This window comes from Typopeltis vanoorti, chromosome 5, assembly GCF_054136105.1.
Source record: "Typopeltis vanoorti isolate ZY-2024b chromosome 5, IOZ_Tvanoo_1.0, whole genome shotgun sequence".
NCBI classification, from domain to species: Eukaryota; Metazoa; Arthropoda; class Arachnida; order Uropygi; family Thelyphonidae; genus Typopeltis; species Typopeltis vanoorti.
The window spans coordinates 128,757,415-128,771,472 of record NC_143553.1 but is presented as its reverse complement, the minus strand read 5'-3'; the positions used below and the strand labels follow the sequence as shown (position 1 = coordinate 128,771,472).

Here is a 14,058-nt window from a genome sequence, read left to right as displayed (position 1 = left end):
TTATAGAATAGCTGCAGCAAATAGTACTTATTACAGTATTCTACCATCATTAAAATCTAATCCAGTAAAATCCAGCTATATAAAGTAATCCTCAAACCCATACTTTTGTACAGCTGTGAAACATGGACAATGATCCAGAGAGATCAAAACCAATTACAGATATGAGAACAAAAGGTATTAAGATATTAATCTTTGTCCCAATTAATGAGAATGGACTTTTGAGAGAGAGGAATAACAAAGAAATAATGGAGAAATTTAATGAAGTAGATATTATTACCAAAATAAAGGTGAGAAGACTGAGGTGGCTAGAACATGTTCAGCAAATGATGGATGACAGAGTTGTTAAAAAGGTCTTTGTGTCTGGACCGGGTGGATCTAGACCCAGAGGATGACTCAAAAGGAGATGGCTCGACGATGTGGAGGATGATTTAAAGAAAATGAGAGTAAAAAACTGGAGGAACAAGGCACAGAATCCTGAAGAATGGAACGCTATCCTGAGACAGGCCTAGGTCCTAAATGTACTGTAATTCCGAGGAGTAGTAGTAATTCAAATTAATGAGATGTAATGGAATCTTAAAGAGATGAATAATCATTCTTGCCTCAAATGGCTTCTGTGAATGAAGTTTGTCCTTCTAGAGGATCCAATACTCAGTGTTGACACCTCCAAACCAGTTATCTTTAATTGATTGAAACCGCTTGTAATGGGTCTAACTCCATGGAAGTCTTAATAATCACAGTAATAATATTTTCCATATGAAGTGGATTACTAATAAATTCTTATTTATGTATAAGCTGTGCAACGACTACTGTTCAGCATTCTATTGAGGAGCACTCTTTATTAGCATATGATGTACAAGACTGATATTTGTAACTGCTTTTATTTCAGTTATTCCTTTTTTGACACATAACCATTTATCAAATTATCTGTGATGAGATCAGATACATTACAAATTTTAATTAGTTACCTGAGGAAACAAAATTTTATTGGTTAAATTATTAGTTCTGTTAGTTATGTAATATAAAAAAATGAATAAAATCATTATTATTTTGTTTTTCTTAATCACTGCAATCCCTCGATTAATGCGCCTAATGCATTCTTTAAAATGGTCGTTTCGAAAACGCATTAATCAAATATAATAACCTGTGGGAGAAAATATAATTTGTTCCTCAAATTTTTTTTTTGACCCTTAATTTTTTTATAAAAGAATTAGGGTATGTCTCAGGGCCTAGTTTAAGGAAAACCATAAAGCTGAAAGACAAAACATATTCAGAATATAAATTTATTATTCTACTTCTTAACAAAGAATTGAGCTAACGTAGTTTGGCAGGTTTCGTTTTTTCATACAACTGACAGTATGGCCCTATTGTCTTTTCTGCTATTCTGCAAATTTTACTGCTTCTCTCATCAGGGTCAGCCTCCAAGTATTGCTGCTTAAAAACTTCCATTGTACGAAAAATATTTTCAACTTGTTTCTGTGAAATCTCTTTAGGCTGACTGTCAGTGGTTAAATTTTCTTCATATTCTTCAGGATCTTCCACCTGTGCATCTAAATTTAGCAGGTCAGAATAACTCAATTCCTCAGAATGAGATTTAATTAACTATTGGACGTTATCATTGTCAATCTCATCAAAACCCAGTTTACGTCCGATGTTGGCAATTTCCTCAACAACATTATCCATTTTATTTGAAAAGCCTCTAAAATCATTTGCACAATGTGTAAGAATGTGCTTCCAGACAGCTCACATATTGTTGGCAGTAATTTCATTCCAAGATTGATGAATATACTTTGATAGAAGATTTAGCATTAAATTTCTTCCAGACATCTACTGATGTCATAGAATTGTCTCCAGATGTTGCTTCTATTGTCTGTTTATATGTTCTTCTCAGGTAGTATGCCTTAAAGGTTTCGATAATCCCTGGTCCATAGGTTGTATGAGAGAAGTTGTATTTGTGCAGTACAAATATCAATAATGTTCTCATACAATGAATCAAGAGAAGTAGGGTGACCAGGTGCATTGTCTAAAATAAGCAGATCTTTAAAATCAAGATGTCATTTGCAAAAATTCTGAACTGGACAAAAATAACTTGTGAACTATCTTTTGAATAAAGCTTTTGTAATCCATGATTTCTTGTTAGACTTCCAAATAACAGGGAGGGAAGCTTAATTAATGCCTTTGAGGGTCCTAGTATTTTGTGCTCTATAAACTACCGTGGATTTTAACTTTAGATCTCCTTCGGCATTGCCACCTATTAGAAGAGTCATTTCTATCCTTCGTGACTTTATGACCAAGCTGAGATTTCTCTGATTTGCCCAGAAAAGTCATGGAAGGTATTCGCTTCCAAAAAAGGCCAGTTTCATTGGCATTAAATATTTGTTGGTCACAGTAGCCCCCCTTCTTTCACAATTTTCTTCAAAATCTCTGGATAATTTGTGGCCACCTACGATTCAAACATTATGTAAGGTATTTCTCTTTTTGAAATGCTCAAACCTCCCAGAACTAGCATGGGATTCTTCTTATTTTCCATCATTGATAACCCTTTCTTTCAAGGTTGCAAAGAGACTTAATGTTTTTGATTTAATAAGGTCATGCTTAGTGGGATCCGTTTTTGGTTACAATCTTCCCCTGATCTATGTAGAAAGAAGTCTCTCTAATTCAATCATTATTATACTTTGATTTCAAGTGGTCTCATGCATTCAATCATTATAATACATTGATTTGATCGTCAGCTTGTTGAGAGCTCCTGAAAAGATTAGTAGTATTTTGTGTTAACATTGCCAATTTTACTAGAATTTTAAGTAGTATTGTTTGCTTTTTGTTTCTTGGTGTGTCTGTGCAATTTTTGTGTGTTTTCTGTTATTTTAAGTATTATTTTTAAGATAAGATAGCGTGCATATGGCACCGATAAACAAAAAAATGGCGGCCAGGTCGCCATGTTTGTTTAAGAGTTTTGATGTAAACGAATTTATGCAATGTGCTATCTGTGAGATGTATGCTTTGCGAAGAGCGGTGGGAGCGGTTAGAGGGTGATAGTGGAGTTAATATGTGCAGAAAGTGTAAGGAGAATGAGGATCTCAAGCGTGTTTCGGGTGGCGAGAGTGATATCGTTAATGATAGCCAGAATGTAGAAAATGGCGGTGTGATAGAGAATTGCGTGGTAGTGTCAGATAGGTGTGAGAGCGTCGTTGAAAGTGTAAATGAAGGTAGAAATACAGAACGAATGGATGATTTGATTGATAATGAAAATGGTGAGATAAATGCGAGTAGTGAAATTGCGTGTTTGAACGGTGTGATACACAGAGCGAAAAGGCAACTGGAGCGTATGGAAAAATGTGTGCTGAACGTACTGACTAATAACCGGCATAAGTCTGTGACGACAAATAATAGAATGTTCATAAACGTCAATAAAATGAAGGAGCGAGTGCTGTATGGGGATTCGCTATTAAGAGGTGTGATAGTTGAAAGTTTGACGAAGTCGTACCAGCCGGTTGCGAACATAAAGGGCGGCAGCGAATCTATTCGAGTGCAAAAACAGAGGGTGAAAGAGATGATAATCGTGGCAGGAACAAATGATTTGAAAGAGGACAAAATGGAAATGATAGAGGATGTGAGGGAATTACTTGAGGTAGCAAAAGTAATTTTGCTACCTCAAGTAATAAACACTTCACTGTCATACGCAGTATGACAGTGAAGTGTTTAGAAGGAGGGCCATAATTGCCATTGACTTTATGCGTGGATTATGCATGGAGAGTGGTGTGGAATTTGTGGATGTGTGGAATGAGTTCGATGGGCGAAAGGACTTATATAAGATGGATGGGTTACATTTGAATGGAGTTGGTGTACGGAGGCTTGAAAAAGTGTTGATGAATGATGTGGAAGTGGATGTACAGACTCAGGGAAACTAGATTTATTAAGGGGGGGGAGAGTAAATATGCAGCCTTTAGGGAGGCAGTTGAGTGTATGAATGAGTATATTATTCTCGAGCGAGTACGAAGGACAACAAAATGGGATAGTTAGTATAAGGCATCAAAGTAGGGATGGGACAAATGGGCTTCTGCAATTCATGTACACTAATGCCAGGAGTATTAGGAACAAGAAGGAAGAGTTTTTGGCCTTGGTTGGCACTTCCAGGCCACAGGTTGTTGGTATTAGTGAAACGTGGCTGACAGAAGATGATAAAGCTAGTGGGATTGAATGCGACGGGTATAGCATGTTCAGGAGTGACAGGGTGAATAAAAAGGGGGGAGGAGTGTTATTGATGATAGCTGATGAGTTGCAGCCAAGGAGTATAGAAGTTGAACTGCAGGATAGAGAAAAGAGCACATTTGAGGCTGTTTGGTGTGAGATAGACTCTAGGAGAACAAAATATACAATTGGGTGCTGCTATAGACCAGGTGATGGAATCGATGATGGGGATAGTATGCATAGGCAAATAGAAGAAATGAGTGGAAGGAGGGTAATTATTATGGGTGATTTCAATTATGGTAACATTGACTGGAAAGAGGAGAGAGCACATGGGAGGAAGGAATTGGATTTTATGCAGTTATTAAGGGACAACTATCTGCGGCAGCATGTAGTGGAAAATACCAGGGGGCAGAGAGTGCTTGACCTTGTAATTGCAACTGAGAATGTGGCTGTAACGAACATGACCATGTTGCCACCAATTGGTGAGAGTGACCATAAGGTCATGACTTGGGAGGTGGCTAAAGGAGTGGAATTTACAATTAAGACAGGGTACATGTGGAATTACAAGGCTGGTAAGTATGACAAGCTTAGGTGTGTGCTTGGTTCAGTGCCATGGCATGTAAAACTGTAATGGCTGGATGTTGATAGTGCATGGGAGGTGGTTAAGAAGTGTTTGCAGGAGGCAATGGTTGACTGTATACCAAGAGTCCGAATAATAAATCAAGTAGGGGTTAAATGGATGAATAACACTATTAAGCTTGAGCTGCAAAAAAAGAAACAATTGTGGAGGTAATTTAAGGAGAAAGGTGACCAGCAGGCGCAGGAACAGTATAAAGCTCAGGCCAGGATGGTAACAAAAGCAAAAGCAGATTACGAAAGAAAATTGGCCATGCAGGCTAAAGAGAATCCCAAACAGTTTTTTCAATATGTTGCAAGTAAAAGAGAAAATGTTCATGGTAGAATGATCTTAAAAAATGCCGAGGGTAGGGAGGTAACCGAATCAGTCGATATAGTGGAATTACTGAGCGAGCACTTTGCAAGAGTATATCATCCAGGTGGTGACATTGCAGGAATGGAAGAACCAACAGCTTATACTGGAATTGTGATGAATGAAGTAGAGGTAACTAGTCTATTACAGAACTTCAATGTCAATACATCTGTGGGATTGGATGGTATACCAGCTCGTGTCGTACGTGAAGCGGCTAAAGAATTGTCAGTGCCTTTGACCATTTTGTTTAATTTAAGCCTCGGGTCGGGGTCAGTCCCAAGGGGATGGAAAGAGGGGAAAATAGTTCCGCTGCCTAAAGGTAGTTCCAAGGCCGCTGTTGAAAATTACTGGCCAATCAGCATAACAGGAATCATTATCAAGGTCTTGGAGAAAATAGTCGAGGAAAATACAAGATTGGATAGACGAAAATGGGATACTGTATCGGGGACAGCATGGTTTTGTGAAGGGTAGGTCATGCCTCAGTAACTTGCTCATGTATTATAACACAGTGACGGCTGAACTGGATAAGGGTAATGGGTTTACAGTGATTCTACTGGACCTTGCTAAGGCCTTTGACAGGATACCACATGGAATTCTAATCAGTAAATTGCAGCATATGGGGATGGATATAAGGTTGGTGAGATGGATAGGAGAGTGGTTGACAGAGAGATATCAGAGAGTGTTTATTCAGGAGTAGAATCCACAAGACGGCCTGTGACTAGTGGTGTGCCACAAGGATCTGTTCTTGGACCACTGCTGTTTAATTTGTTCATTAATGATATAGGAAAGGATCTGAGAGGAACAGTACATTTGTTTGCAGATGATGCAAAGTTGGGTGGGGCAATAGTGAATGCAGATGACGTCAAAATTTTGCAAGATGATTTGGATAGATTTGAGGTCTGGGCAAAGTTGAATGGATGTCAATTTAATGTGGCAAAATGTAAGGTTATACATTTTGGGGTGAAAAGATTAGCAGCAGATTACTACATTGGTGGAATTGTACTCCAGGAAATTGATGAGGCATGAGATTTAGGAGTGTTGGTGGATAAGGAGTTGAAGTTTAGGGGGCACATTGCAAAAGTGGCCAAATCAGCTCATCAAATCACTTGGTTGCTGAAGAATACGTTGACAAGCAGAGACAGGCAGGTTATTGTTCCTCTGTAATCGAGCCTTGATAAGACCCCATCTCAACTACTGTGCCCAGATTTGGTCACCTAGGTTTCTTCTTGATGAGGAGGAGGTGGAGAGTATCCAGAGGCGAGTGACCAAGATGATAGCAGGTCTGTGGAATGAACCTTATGAGAACAGGTTGAGGATTTGTGGGTTGCAAAAATTGGTTGATAGGTGGAGGAGGGGGGATATGATTGAGACATTCAAATTACTTGAAGGGTTTCTATAAAATTAATTCAGAAGATATTTTTTAGAACAGGACTGGTTGTGGGAGGACTAGGGGACATCCATGGAAACTGGGCAAAAGTGTGGTTAGTAAGGGTGTTAGAGCTGGGTTCTTTACTTGTATAGTGGTGAATGGGTGGAATGCACTCCCAGAGTCTGTCGTGGATGCTGTGACAGTGAATGAGTTTAAGGCGAGGTATGATAAATACTGTATGAATGTAGAATAGTTGTGATGAATATGATTTGGGGCCTCCCTCGATGAGTCTGACTCCCTGGAGTTGCCCGTAATAATAATAATGATGATGAACTTGAAGCAGCCTTGCCTTTCTCTTTGTATTTATCAGCTATGCTTAAAATTGCTCTTATAGTTGATTCACCAATTTTGTGTTCTTGTCCTATCTTTTCTCTGGACTCACCTTTTTCTTTATTATTTAAAGTTTTTCTTCCATTGAGATTACTTTTCGAATCTTTTTCACACTTCCATGTTTTTGCTCACTAATTCTTCTAGTCATGATTAAAGGTTGGGAAATATTTTAAAATAAAGTAAGGAAACCATTTGCAAAGGAGGCATGAGATATGATCAGCAAATTGCTTTGGGTGTAATTAGCAGGTGACATAAATTTTGGTGTTAAATTTGGAACATAATGTAGTATGCCATTAAAAAATAACTTTGTAGAATGTTTTAAATCAGTAACTAAATTATTTCATCCTGGTGAGTGATTTTTTAAAATAGTTAGCCATAAAAAATGTATAGATAGAAAATTTTTAAAATCGGTAACATTTATTTTTAAGATATATATAGATGCACTAATTGAAAATGCACTAATCTGGGAGACATTAATCGAGAGATTACTGTATATATATTTATGCCAGAAGAAATCTGCCAAACTTCAAGGGTTTATTCCTTGAGCAGTTTTCATCAGTAAATGTTTATATCAACATTGATCTGATTTCGTCTGCTAGTGACTGCATATATTATGATCTGGTTGCTTCATGTAGTTCTCACATGCATTGTTAGAGCTTATGAATAATGTTTGGGTATTATTGGATTTTCTATGGTTGTGTGTGCTCTTGCTGAAAAAATGGCAGCTAATTTTTAGGTGGAAACCTGGGTGGGCAGAAGTCGCACACCCAGTAGCCTTGGCAAGGGACCAGAAGGAGTGACTGCCATTTTAGAAGGAGGCGAGTTTGCAGCATTTGGCTCCTTCAGAGTCTGACGTAGACTTAGTGACGATTCATTTGCAACCGTTGTGAGCTGCAGAGAGGGCAGCTGGAGTTTGATCTTGAGCCAGTTGTGGTAAGAAGAGGTTTTTTTTCTTTTACAGCATTGGCACTTTTTGAGGATGATTTCTGTTATTCGGTCGGAGCAGGTGTTTGGATTAGAACAACTGAATGTAGTCAGACCATACTAGAAGTTATGGAGGTCCTCCCAGTTGGCTCCCTTGTAGTGCTAAAGGACACGAGACTGAACTGGTGAGTGTAGGTTGTTTTGCAGCAAAAGAGCTTGTATGAGATTGTCGTGTGAGTTTCCAGGAGGAGACAACCACAGTATACCTGGAAGGGGAGCTTTTTAGGAAGAGGTCAAGTGTTGGCAAATTGGAGGGCGGGGGTGTTGTATGGTATTCTGGTGGTAAGATAAATTATCTGAGATTGCTGATGGCAAACACCTCAGCACATCTCTACCTGCTTGATTGGTAAAACTGGAGAAGGGGAGCCAATATGAGTTATGGTCATTGAACTCCCTGAGAAGGATGACCTCACTATTGGGATACTTAGACTATAGAAAGTCAAGGTTTAGAGAGAGAAAATTGAAGAGGTCGGTCGTTGATGGAGTATGGAGAGCTGTAGAGGGAGCATATGAAAAGGGGTCATGTTGATGTGGTAGAAATATGGCATATTAAAAGACGTCTATAATCTAGGTCTCGGGGGGGGGCATCTTTTTTAATTAAAAAGTTTGTTACCGAATCTTCTTTCCACAGTGGGCAGTGCACTACATGTTGATGACTTTATGACATGACGGTCATTGAAAGGCGCAAACTTCGATAGGGAATTAATTGTATGTTCATGGGCCCTTAGTAATACTAAGAGCCCATGGGTCCTGTTTTTAGCAGAAAAACAGGACCCATCTCTCTCTCTCTACACTTGCTGAAAATGCTCTCTTCAACCCCATAGTTAAGGATATCACAAACCATTATCCCAGTAGCAATAGAAACCAAGTTCTTGGGACTAATTTTTTCAGAAAACTTGCATCCTTTGCATGTATTCATCAACTAAGTGAAGTGCAAGAGAGCACTGAATATGCTTAACATTCTACTATCTACAGAATAGGGTAGTATAGATCGATCTTCCTTGCTTGACCTTTATCATGAACTTGTTTACTCAAAGCATAGATGTTTACAGGTCCCAAATTTATATTCTGCAAAGTAGAACATATACACAGAAGAGGATTGGTTTGATTTATTTGATTTACAGCTGAAGCAACTCAGGCTATGAGGCCAGTATATTTAAAAAAAAAAAAAAAAAAAAAAATCAGCTAACGCCTTTTTATTCCCGTATATACGGGAGTAGGCGAGGCCATTTAGCCCTATCTAACTTTTGGAGACTGAGTGGGCAATTCAATCTCCACTGGTACCCAATCAGAGACAGATGGCCCAAGGCTATCACTAATTAAGCGGTACGCAGTGAAGAGAGACGGCTCAAATGTGCCGCCATCTCGTGGTCTCTAACCCTAACACGATATATTTAATGTCTGAAATAATGTGGGTTCTACGGTCGATTTTCTTGAGTTTACAGGACGAAAAACCCGAGTTTCCGGGAGGAAAAACCTGCTTGCCCGTGCCAGAGATCGACTAACTCGGGAACCGGTCGAAAAAAGGCTTAGAAAAATTTCCTCTAGTCGCCGACTAGACTCGAAACCAAGACTTCCTTCGTGCGGCCTAGCGCAGTGGTGTGCAAACGCCACATCCACTGAGCTACACAAGCTCCTGCCAGTATATTTATGTATGTTAATTGTGCTTGTGCTAATGGCCAGTTTGCCTGTTCTGAAGAATGAAAAAAACGAGTTTCTAGGAGGAAAAAACCCACTATCTCCATATGAGAGACCAGCTAACTCACCTTTAGTTGAAAAGCCCTGATAAAGATTTTTCACATCCTAGACAGGATTCGAGCCCAAATTTTTCCAACCCAAGGGCATTTTCAAAACCTACTGAGCTAGGGTGGTTCTGCACAGGAGAGGAAATGGGAGGTAGAGAACTCAATGAGTCTATGCCATTTTCCTCTCTTGTGTATGATGTTCTACAAGTATTGCATCTGATCTGGATCCTTGGTTTTGATGTGTGATTGTTCTGGACCCAGCCACTTTGGAATAAGTAGAAATGAAACTACAACTGCTGGGTCAACTCATACTTTTTCCATAAGCTGTTTGTCAATCCCTTATACAGACTACAGACAGTTAATTAATTAATGATAGTCATCTTACCATAAACCATTAACAAATAAATTGCATGAGATTAAGCCTGAATTTAAACCTTGGCAGTCTAGTCTGTATTGAAAGAAAGGAGGAGGAGTTGTATTTGCTGGATTTCGCATAGTCATCTTATATGTTCTTATCTATTGAGTTCTATTAATTGCAGAAAATGAAACTCAGCTACAAATATTACTACATATATTTAATAAAGCAGCAAAATTATATAATATGAAGATATCAAAAACTAAAACAAAATGTATGCCAACATCACAAGAACCACAAAGATGCAAATTAGAATTGGAAGGCACTATTATTGAACAAATGACAAATTACAACTATTTAGGTATACATCTGAACTGGGAAGGAAGGTCACATCTAGAAGTCAGAGAGGGGTTGCAAAAGCTTTACGAATATCAGGATGCTTGAATGAAACAATATGGAAAAATAAACATCTTAGAGTAGAGACAAAAAAAAAAAAAACAGAATTTATAAAGCAGTAATCAGGCCTATTATGACATATAATGCAGAAACAAGACCAGACACTAGAAAAACAAGAAACAAATGCTAAACACGGGTTAAATGAATATATTAAGAAAAATGTAAATAAAACTAGACTAGATAAAATAAAAAATACAGATGTAAGAAAACAACTTGAAATACAATTAGATATCAACCAGTAAACAATTAGATATCAACTCAAAGAATAAAATGAGTTGAATATGTGGAGAGAAGGAGTGAAGATAGAATAATAAAACAAGTTATCCGAAACCAAAGAATAAGAGAAAAATAGGAAGACCTAGAAAAAGACTAAAAGATACTATTAAAGAAGATGAAGTCTCAAAGATATTACATCTGATGAGCGAAGAAGAAGATCTATTGAGTGCTGATGACCCACGTATGGGTGAACAATGACATCTTCCATATCTGATTTCTAGTGGATTGCCAGTACTCAAGAGAGAAATGCAATTTTTACTGATCTGGCTAAGCAATATTAAACTCTATCGGCAGATCTTATCAGAATCAGACAAACTTCATGAATTTTTACTTTTTACAAAGAATTAATTTATTCAAATGAAACTGATCATAAATGCAATTTATACACAATTCTACATTGCTCATTTTAAAATTTGTGTACTTGTACATAACTTGTTATTTATTTTTCGCTACCTTGTATACTACAATAAAGAGCCTAGAGTATTTTTTTCGACGTAAATTAAGTTAAGGGGGGATAATAAATCCCTCATTATTTTAATGCCGAATAAGAAACTCGAAGATCGAAATCTAAGAGTTTCATGCCGAAGAACATTCAGCGAGTCCAAACGCAAGTCAACACCTGGTAGTACAATACTAGGGCAACTCGGAGCAAAGGTGGAGCAAGTTTCGATCACTGTCCTTAATATTTTTTCGTAATGTAAAACTCAGCTCCTAGGAGATGTATTACTGTCTTACATTATGAGGAAAGGTCACTACCCAGACTGGTTTCGACCTTTCTTCGAAACCAGGCTGGTTTCGAAGTAGGTAGACTTGGATAATACCAAGGTTTACGTGAACTTACATACTCTGTAGTCCACAAATTCTCAATATGTCTTCATAATCAGTGTTCCACAATCCTAATATCATTTTTAACACTTTCTCCACTATATCAGAATCACAACAGAAACCAGGAGACCAGTCCCGGACACAGTAATCTAAGTGAGGTATTCTGCTGAAACCTTTGCAATGACACAGTATGACCTTTGCTGCCCTTGTAGCAATAAATGTCAAGCTAACTGACCAGCCTGCTTGTCATTGTGCTTCTTAATATCCAAATGATATTTTGAGCTATTTTGTTTACTTTTGCAATATGATCTCCAAACTTCACTTCCTATCAAATGATTGAAGGGATTTAAGTACAAAATCTGGATAATGATAATAATCAGTTGCATGAGGAGTATAAAAAGCAGACTAGGAAGGTGACTTAGGTGGTAAGAGGTGGTAAGAACAACAGTATTGCAGTATGAACAGAAATTAGCAAATCAAGCCAAGAAAAATTCCTTGAGTGTTTTTCTTATATGTATCAATAGGAAGGAAGAATAATGGTAAGATGATTTTAATGGATGTTAACCGCAGAATAGTGACTGCTGAGAGATCACAAAATCTCTCATACAGCAGCTCTGTCTGTCTGCCTGTCCATCCGTGCAGATTAACAAGTGTTGGAGAAAGAAGGAATCACAGATAGATGTTTCAAGTTTTTCCACTTGGTTATACTATAAATTAAAGATGCCAAGAAATTATATTCTTGGTTTAGTTCTTTATCCAAGCAAACAAAGTCTGTGTGCAAAGTAACTTCATGACTGGGCAACTCGTATATAGAGGCTAATGACTTCATGTCACTTGCCTTAGTATCCCATAATGCAAAGCACATATCCTTACAGGTATGTATAATGCTATGCATTATGGAAAGGGCTACTACCCAGACCAATTTTGACCTTTATTGAGGTCTCATCAGTGAGAGACAGAGCCAGAAGTGATACCTTTTAGCTACTTGTATATGGAAATATGACTTCTGCATTACTTCAACCTTGGTATTCTATGAAAAATCATATCCACATTAATCTGGTAATTATCCCTTATCAACCTATATCTCGATCATGTCCCCCTCCCTCTTCTTTTATCCACTAGGTCCTGCTATTTAAATTCTCTCACTGTACTCTATTCAACATTCCAGAGACTCAAAACCAATTTAGTCAGTCGCCTCGGAACCCTCTCTAACAACTCGTCATCCTTTCTAAAACCAAGCAACCAAATTTGTGCATGGTAATTCATATGCATCCTGATCAAAGCTTTGTATACTGGAATCATAACATTCTTACTTCTACATGTCGATGTTCTCCATATCATTCCCCAACATATTGTGTTGTCCTGACAATTTTAGCCAAATGTCCACGAACTTTCAAGTCTCCATGCACCATCACTCCCAGATTTTTCATCTCCTTCACCTCTAAGATATCTCCACCAGTCCTATACTCTTCATTCCATCTTTGCTTCCCAAATTTTAAAACCTTATACTTTGCTATATTAAACTGACATACACACTCATCCATTCAAACAGTCTATTCAAGTCCTCTTGCAAGGTTACATCTGCTCTACTTCTCATAACTCTCCCCAAATTTGCATCATCTGCAAACAACTGTATATCACCATCCAAGCCTTTTCCAATGTCATTTGCATACAAATTAAACAACAATGACTGTGAAATGGAAGTAAAGAAGTATTTTGAGAAGTTTGACAGAAACCTAATTATTCTGGTAATTGTGAACCTGTCCTAAGAAAGTCTTCTACTATGTAGTTGCTTGCAGTTTTACATTAGTGGAAAGTTTTTACATGTACATGGGAATAGCTTAAAAAGACTGACTTTACATATATGTCTATGTCAGAGCCCCCCCCCCTCTCCCTTCCCATACACAACAGGCTGCAAAACATAGCACATCAGTATTGGTTGGCAAGAGGTCAGTTTGAAGCCAGATAGTAAATTAATGTTGATCAGCAGATGTCCATGTTCTTACAGTTTTGCAAAAAAAGTGAAGAAATGATGGTGGACAGCCCAGCAGAGCATTATGCATATAAATATCTACAGAATAGAGATAGGACAGAATGCGAAAGAGTGATTAGAGTGAATCTGTGTGAGAGGAGTCATAAATTAATCTGATTGCATCTTCTGAACAGCTTAAAATTTTTTTCTTAGGGAAGTTATAGGTGCAACATCTGAAATGTGTGAGCAGTTTTCGAAGGTTGAACAGATTTGGAATTTATATACTGTATACAAGTGAGAAGTAGGTAACGTTCTGAATGAAAAAGTATACCAGGCTTTTCGGAGCCTGAAGAAGCTGTGGCTGAGATGTGTCTGAAGAGATGCCTCTGAAATGCCTGATATGAAATAAGTATTACAATTAATTAACACATTCAGAATTCCAGATTAGATTTTAGTGCTATTATAGTGTACTGCATTTGAGTATCATCCACTTGAGCATTACACAGACCTAGA

The 14,058-nt window shown here is 37.9% G+C and overlaps 1 protein-coding gene across 1 annotated transcript in view; it reads left to right on the top strand.

The window, feature by feature from the left end:
* LOC150106808 (ER membrane protein complex subunit 2-like) overlaps positions 1–14,058 on the top strand; it is a 166,848-nt gene that overhangs the window by 24,644 nt on the left and 128,146 nt on the right. The gene's annotated exons all lie outside the window — the stretch shown is intronic.